Source organism: Anguilla anguilla, chromosome 12 (genome assembly GCF_013347855.1).
Source record: "Anguilla anguilla isolate fAngAng1 chromosome 12, fAngAng1.pri, whole genome shotgun sequence".
Classification (NCBI taxonomy): Eukaryota; Metazoa; Chordata; class Actinopteri; order Anguilliformes; family Anguillidae; genus Anguilla; species Anguilla anguilla.
The window spans coordinates 34,985,827-34,994,247 of NC_049212.1; positions in this window are offsets into that span (position 1 = coordinate 34,985,827).

An 8,421-nucleotide genomic window follows, 5' to 3' on the forward strand; every position below is an offset into this window, starting at 1 on the left:
GCCATGCACAGGAAATGTAAATAATGCCTGCTTAATGCCCGTCTTCTGTTTCTTAAAGCAAAAGGATTGATGTCAGCTCAGCAACAGGATCATTGTGCAAGAATGCTTCATATATAACCAATACACTGTGAATAAACTTGGTGTCCGAAACATCAAGCAATGACTAACTGCACTAGGTTCTATGTAATAGCATTATTTGTTTTCTGATTAATCACTGATAAGCTTTTAATTTGAGTAAAAAATGACATACACAGGAGATAGGGCTGGAATGAAAATTCTAAACACTTCTTAAAGATTCAAAGAAGTGTTACTCTCCATCTCATGAAACAAACAAGCAAACTGACTGAATCAAGCAGGCTCTGCCGACGTTCATATCTCATCAGACATCGTCTGGCATGGCCGCCAGCTTGTCATCGGCCGTGTTCGACTGTTTTGTGTGCCGCGTGCAATTTTCTTTTCCCACACCCTAATCTGCGCTTCTGCTAAACCGCACTTTGGGAACTGGGTGACACGTCCCTCAGTGACACTAAATCAATACCGGCGAAAATCAGAAATGGGGGAGGGCACCCTGTTCCGGTAGGCCTGCCTATAGCAGGGGGGTGATGTTTCAGAGGTACTGTTTCGATTTGGGTCTTGGGGTCAGGCAAGAATAAATGAGACCCAAAGAAAGTTGAGCTCACGGACCGTAAGATGAACGCAACTCCAATGTGTTTTGTATCGGTGTTGCCAGATTGGACGTATTCCCACCCAATTTGGGATACTTTTTTAATGTTATTGTGCGGAGACAAATGGCTTTGGGAACCTGACATTAATGAAACCTTGTTAGCAGCCTGGAGCCACAGGAAGCCGAAAACCACCAGGGCTCAAGAAGGCCTTGATGGGTTTGTGTTGGAGAGCAGGGGCCCAGAAGAGGAGACCTCAGGTATTGGAACGTTCTTCTGTCAACCTTCTGCTGCTCCATACCTGGCAGAAATGCCACTGCCAATGCATTGAGAAATATTTTCAAGACACTATTAGGCTGAGGTTCATTCATCAGCGGCAAAAATTCTATTATTCTTCCTGTTCTGGGTTTTACCTATGTGGAAGTTTTTCTCAAGATTGCTAGGATGAGCTGTGTCGTGTGACTATACTTACAGAAAATATACATATAAATACGGCGTGCATACATGCATATCAATACATGCAAGCATATAAACAAAATTTCAGACATTGAAATAAATTTTGCTCAAGTACATCCTGGGCATCCATCCAAATCCACAAAAAAAAACAGATATAAATTCAGTTTTTCAGGCCTTTTTGCAGCATTTTGGATATAATGAAAATGATGTCAAGAATCTCTCAAAAGTTACGATTTATTATGAAATAAATCAAAGATACAAATAAAGATACAACCATATTTGTTAGCCTGTCCCTACACCCTCATTTTAATCCAGGAGGGCACAGTCTAACAAATACGGTTATCCATTCATAACCCGGAAGAATAAAAAGTAGCCCAAAAATGGTTGGATTTGGAAATAAGATAGATAATTCCCAGATCTGGTTCTCGCAAACTGCCACCAAAAATCATCCCCAGATTTAATTGGCTAAAATATGTTCTCTCCCTCTCCACCTTCGCTAATGTGTGGTGAGCTTTCTGGCGCAAAATGGCTGCCGTGCATCACCCAGGTGGGTGCTACACATTGGTGGTGGGTGAGGTGAGTTCCCCCTGACTGTAAAGCATTTTGAGCATTCGAAAAGGTGCTATATAAATGCAAGGGTATTATTATTATTATAATTCTTTGGTGATATGAAAAAAACTGCCAGAGAAGGTTCCGGGGCATGGTAGCGGTTGGACATTCCTCTCCGTGGCTGTTTGGGACTACCCAGGCTTGGATGGTCCCTGTCTAACAAGAGGTTTCATTATATCGCAAACAAGTAACCGCACCCTCTGGAGTTCGATTTAGATCGATTCTTGGCCCCACTCGTTTCAAAATGAGTGAATAAGACTGCATTATATAATGGATCAATAAACCATCTGCTAAACAGGTGCACTCACAGTAACTGTGCCCATAGGAAAATAAAAGGAATATAACTGACATTAGGAATTTTATTTGAATCTGGCACAAGAGTTAAACTCTTTTTTTTTCCCTTCTGGGGCGTTGCGTGAGAAATAAGGACACAGGGACTCTCACACTCGCCCAGTTAGGTGACTGGAGAATTCTATCTGAAGCGATTAGTGGTGATCCCGATGAGCTCTACCTTAGTATTTTCCTGGTGCATCTCACTGGTGTGTCTGTCAGTATATAGCCTGGCCGGATCTCTTAGGCACACAGATGTTTGGGTAGCTAGCTACTCCATGGCACTCCAATGCCATTAAATTTACCTCCTCCCCAAACATATCGACTCACCAGTGTCAGCGAATGAAATTTCAACCTGAGAATTGCTACCCTGTAATCACAAATACAGTATGTGATTATAATGTTCTTAACTGGACAGTCTGATGCAGTCTGATGTAACAATCACTACTGGTAACTGAAGGCAATGGAGTTTAGAACACTGACTTCCAAAAAAAACAAAAAAAACCTTCCAAAAGACCTCCTCTTCAAAGGGATATACAGAATGACGAGACACATATAAAGTGTAAACCCTATTTTGGTGCACATGAAGCACATGCTTTCCTCTCGTTGAAAACTGCCACAATCTGTCGCAGTAATTGCCATATTCATAATTTCTCCTTATATGTATATTTAAAAAACCTTGAAGCTTGGCTCAGTAGCCTCTGTGATAAATTTTGCCCAGTGGGTTAATTAGTGAATCTGTGATCTCAATTAAAATTCACTGACTTTCCTGTCTCCATAGCCTGATCAAGAAACTATATATATGTGCTGCAGATCAAGCTGAGAGTTTAGTCTTTGAAGAAAATGAGTGTCTAATCAGCTGTAAATTGATGCAGAACGGCTAAGAGGCCAACTGCATAAGCTATGGATTTCCACCTTTAACAATGTGCAATGTATACAGCACCTACATTTTCTCAATGAAATATGGGATTAACATTTATGACAATGCTTTGCTTCTTGAACTAATATTGTAACCGATTATTTGATGTTTCACGAGAGAGACATTTAGCAAAAACGAGCGCTATGTTTTCACCCTCTTCCTTAAGGGAGTTGCCTAGTCCCTCGTTGCGAAAGCTTTACACTTCATTAAGATTCTGTGGTGACCGCGCAGTCTAAGCTCCGTAAATCAGCGCATCGTCAATTAACCTTCACAAGCTCACGATTTCGTGTTTGGGCATGCTTCCGTCTTTTTTGGAGTGAACGAGCAACAGTCACGAGGGAAGATTCTGGAAGGTTAGTTGAAGGGTGGGCTTTCTTCCGCACATTGAAATGAACTGCTCGTCTCTGGACACTGCCCCCTAATGTGATGCTGTCATTCAAACCTCTCTGCGTTTAACGTACGCCGGGGCTGAAATTGGAAAATGGCTTTAAATTTTCCTCCAGTTGCATCTAATTTTTTTAGGAGCCCCTGACAGTCAGAGACAGACAGGTAAATGCCTGCTGAAACCACTTAGAGCTTACGTGACATCCATGAACACCTCGAGGGAAATTTGAAGAGAATCAAAAAAAAAAAAAAAAAAAAAAGAAGAAAAGCATCTCACCAGAAAAGGTTTGGTGTGAGTAGGAAGTGTTGCCCCTCTGCAGTCCAAACCTGCAGAGCTTTCGAGGCCTTCCACAGTAGCAGCCTGGCCTGAAGGCGTTGACACCTGTGGATGAATGCTAATCAACACAGGTGTTGCTAATTTCTTTATCAGTCAGTCTATCCCTTTTGAGATGTTCCTTTCAACAACTACTGCCTGTGTCAAACGGGGGATTACACATAAATATGTTCCATTTTTAAAAAACATTACATTACTAGCATTTAGCACACGTTGTCATCCAGAGCAATTTTTACATACTGTATTGTTCATTTTGACAACTGGATATATATTACAGCCTTTCAGGTTAAGTATCTTGTGTAAGTGTACAACAGCATCCAGTGTCCCTGCTGCATTGAACCAGCAACCTTTGCATTACAAGCCCGATTAATTCATTATGCTATACTTACAGGACTGACAGATGCTCACTTACATAGGACTCCAGCTCTCTCACAGAGAACCTCAGAGTAGTCCACATTCAGAAAGTACATATTATGATCTTGAGGGGCAAGGCCTCTGTAGACCAATTATCATTCCCGCGCTGAACTGCCCAAGAAGCCGGAGGTGATGGTTTGTCAGAAAAGTAAGAAACGGCAAGAAGCGGGGAAAGAGGAAAAGTGTACTGAACTCTCTGAAAAAAAGGAATGAAAAAGTGTTTTAAAAAGGTACAAATGCCTGTTGGTACATAAAATTGCACCCCTGGCCAGCAGTAAATAATTCATTTGTACCTTTTTTGCTTGTAAAAGGTACTTCATAGAATATTGTTGTACTTCCAGGGTAAAATTGTGAAATTTGTTCCCTAAAGAACAAAAATTTACCTCCACTGTACTTTTATATCTGAGAGTGTGATCACATATTTTAAGTATTTAGCATTTATATATATTAATTGTACTATTTAGTGTCTGGCAGTGCCTTTAAGGAGAAAGAAAGGGCAAGAGTTCGGAGTGTCATTTTTTTTTTTTGTGTAGTCGGCAGAAAGCAGGAAAGGTTTTTAAAAGCCATCTCAATAGACTACAGTCACTCTGTGGTCTTAAACCACGACTGATAGCTTAATGACAACAGTTTCTCAGAAGTCCTAACTACTAAGTGCTTTTTTTCTTCTTCTTCTCTCTTTACCATTAAGGCTGCGGACTCTGATAGTCCTTTTCATTGATGCAGCTAAGAAATATAAAGTGGTAGGGTTGTTTTAAATCATTTGACTGACCAAATGGTTTAATAACCAGAAATATGTAAGCAGCACATATTTCTTACAAATGTAGAAGGATAACTCATGCAGCCACATTCTGAAATTTTCTTATTCGACTTTGCCAAAACAATACATCCACAGTTCACCTGCATTTCTTTCACAAGTGCGTTAGGGGGTTTCCTTATTGATGCCAAGATGTGAAAACACGAAGGTTGTCACACTGTGATACAACCGTGATGCTTGTATATAAGGACATTGTGTTCTAGTTCTAACTCTACACTTATTTCTGCCTTCTGTGTGTAAAACGGGAAATAAACTATTTGAAAAATAAAGTTATTGAATCAATTAAATCAGAATCAGCTGTCATGATGGTTAATTCTGTACACTACGCATCATGTTATAAAAATTAAATGTCCATGTATTGTCCTATATCATCAATTAAATTGAGTGCCTTTGGGACAGAGGTTGAAGGAGAATATGCAAAACTATGCTGAGTTCTTCAGTTTGGCCTAGTATTCAAGGCCTGCCAGAATCAATTTAGCTGAAGGCAATTAATTAATTGCAGAGATCAGAGAGCTTGTCATATGTCACGAAATATTTTGATATTCCGTAGCTGCCTGGACGTCCTGGGATACAAATTCATGAAGTGATTGTGGTATTGGTTTAACATAATTGCTTCTGTATCCGACAGACTCTGGTTGTAATAATATTATATAAAGGTGATTAACGATAATCCATTTTTCTTGGGAGGCTCTAAAAAGCGAAACCTCAGTGATTAAATTTTATAAAAAATAAACCTATTTCATGCCTCACTGAGGACCTGAGACCTCAGCCTGAATTTAGTATTTGTTCTTAAAACTGAAATATAGATGTTTAATAGAAAACAGATGATTTCTTGTCGTTAATCTTCTGGGATTTCAATGGTGTCTAAAGGGTTTATTGTTTATTATTATGAATATTTTGGATCAAATTCAGACCGTCCCAGTGCAATAGCCAATTACGTCACACTGGGTAAAGGAGGGTTCAGTCAGTTATGGGTCCTCGTTTCATTGCTCTCTAGTGACCCCTGCTGGTCAATCTGGCACCTGTGGACCGACTGCCAAAGCTGTATATAACAGGTCTTCCTCCTTCCCCGGTTACAGGACAGATTTTTACAAACATCAAACTTTTTAAAACTTTAAAGAAAATGGTTTTAAACAAACGCAAAACTGCAGATGGTACAATCATGAATGTCGGCCACTGTGCAATGAGGCTTTTGCAGATCAAACGTTTCTTCATTTTTATAGTTAATATTTCAAGTAGATGTAAATGTGTCCTATTTTAAAACTCTACATGACCAATTTACTAGCAATAATCAGATGCCCTTATCCAGAAGGACTTTTACATATTACCCGTTTATTTCAGCTGGATATCCTGAAGGAATTTCAATTAAATACCTTGATCAAGGGTACAACAGAGCCCAGAGGGAAACGCTGATTATCAGATCAAATTCAGTCCCTCTACAGGGCAACGTGGTGCCCAGAGCAGTTTCGTGTTTCGTGAGACTGAAGTCAGCCTATGCTTAGTGGGGGATACATCATTAACCGCTCTGTTCTCGCCTATCCATTCTTTAAAGACGAAGCAATCAGACAAAGGTGCACTCCTGTTGACATTGATGTGTGTGTCCTGACTGCAGTCACGCTGATGGCCTCGCTATGCCGTTAGCCTGTGGCTGCTGGGACCACCCAGTGTGTGTGAGATGAGCACTTTGACAGACTGATCCATTTAGAATCGGCCGTCATGCAATCATCTTGTCTTTCTATAAGGCCTGAAAAGAGGGGGGGGGGGGTGCAGCTAAGCACAATGACATAAATCATTGGTGTTGTGGGGGAGGGGCACTGATATAAATGGTTTATACATCTGCATTATATCACCTCCCTTTCATTTGTCCCATTCCATACCAACTACCCCCAAGGCTATTTAATCCAAGTTTTTCTGCCTGTTCCAAACCAAACCAAAATCGACAGTGTGAAGTGTGCTGTGTCAGGGCCGCTGGACATTATGTACAGTGCCTTTGGAACCAGGAGCGCAAACGGAATGCAGAATAAAGAGGGGCTCCATGGAAACGCTGCTTCACCCAATCAAATCAGTTGGAGGACCCCATCAGGCCTTACTGTAGTTATCCCGCACAAACCTCATAATCACAGAGCGTTAAATGGCTCAAGAGAATCTGATGTTCTGACCAGATCATATGTCATAGTTTTTGCGTCCAGCTCCCCCATGGAAATGTCTTTGTTTACGCAGACCATCGCAGGCGAGTCAAATGGAGCTTTACTGTGAAGTGCATTTTCTTTTCCCATGTCTCTCACAATGCAGAATCAATCAGACTTGTTATCTAGCCAGGATAGAAATACAAGGACAGAGCCTTTACAAAAAAAAAGGAAGCTCATCCATTAAAAGTCAAAAGTACAGCACTGTATACAAAAGCCTCATTAACTGAAGTTGGAGCAGACATCATAATGGCTCGTATGATAAATGACAAGCAGCCTCCATTACCAGTGATTAAAATTTTGATATTGAGCCTGCATCTGTTCTCATGACACAGGACCTCAAGTCTGCTGTTTCGACTCCTCCACAAACTGCCATCTTTCTTCTCCACTTCTACCCCACGGCATGTCTCTGTTGACTGCCGGCTCACAGTTAGAACATCTTAAAACCCTTCAAACTAACTTAAAACCATAAATGGTACGTTTCTTTTTTTCAAGGGAAGGATCGTTGCCCGGCCAGTTAGAAATATAGAAACAATGGACTAACACTAACTGGGGAAAGATATCTGGGAGAAGAGATCCAGTCAGATTGTACGGTGGATTTTGCCCAAACCTGTTCACTGAGTGCTTTATTAAAATGCAGCTTTGCATAATGAGTCCACGGGTGGTACTGACTTTTAATTAGCCTGAAATGCAATGGGAAATTAATATCATCTCGACACGGCTCTTGCTCAAGTCAATGATATTAAATGTGCAGTTTTCCTGGTCTGTGCCTGTTCACCCAGCTGTAACGCCGGTGTTTAGCTTTCTTCCGAAGGAACCTTTCCAACAGGCACGATGTTAAAGACTTAAACGTGCACTGCCTAGTGTAGGGGTGATCAACTTTTTGAGACCCATATCCTGCTGACACTGCTGTGGAATCAGACCGTGCCTGGGTTCAATACAGTGAAACAGTACATTTGATCTGGAAACACAACGAACATATCAGAACTTCTTCGATTCACATTTTCAAACCGATACTGAAATAGGCTTCCCCATGTGAGTAATACGCAGCTAATACATAGCTATATTCGCACTAGTTTAATTAAACTTTTTTTTAATATACCTTATTCTGTTGATTTGTTGCTGTCCTTGATCGTGTGTCCCAACCCCATCCATTCTTCATGAAATATGTTGCCTGTGTCCAGTGTTGAAGGTGCAGTTCCATTTCACATTACATTACATTTTATTTGGCAAGGGGACGTACAATGAGTGCACAATGAAGGTCGTTGGAACAGCTACAGAACACAGGTCGGATAAGGCACAATTATCGTAAA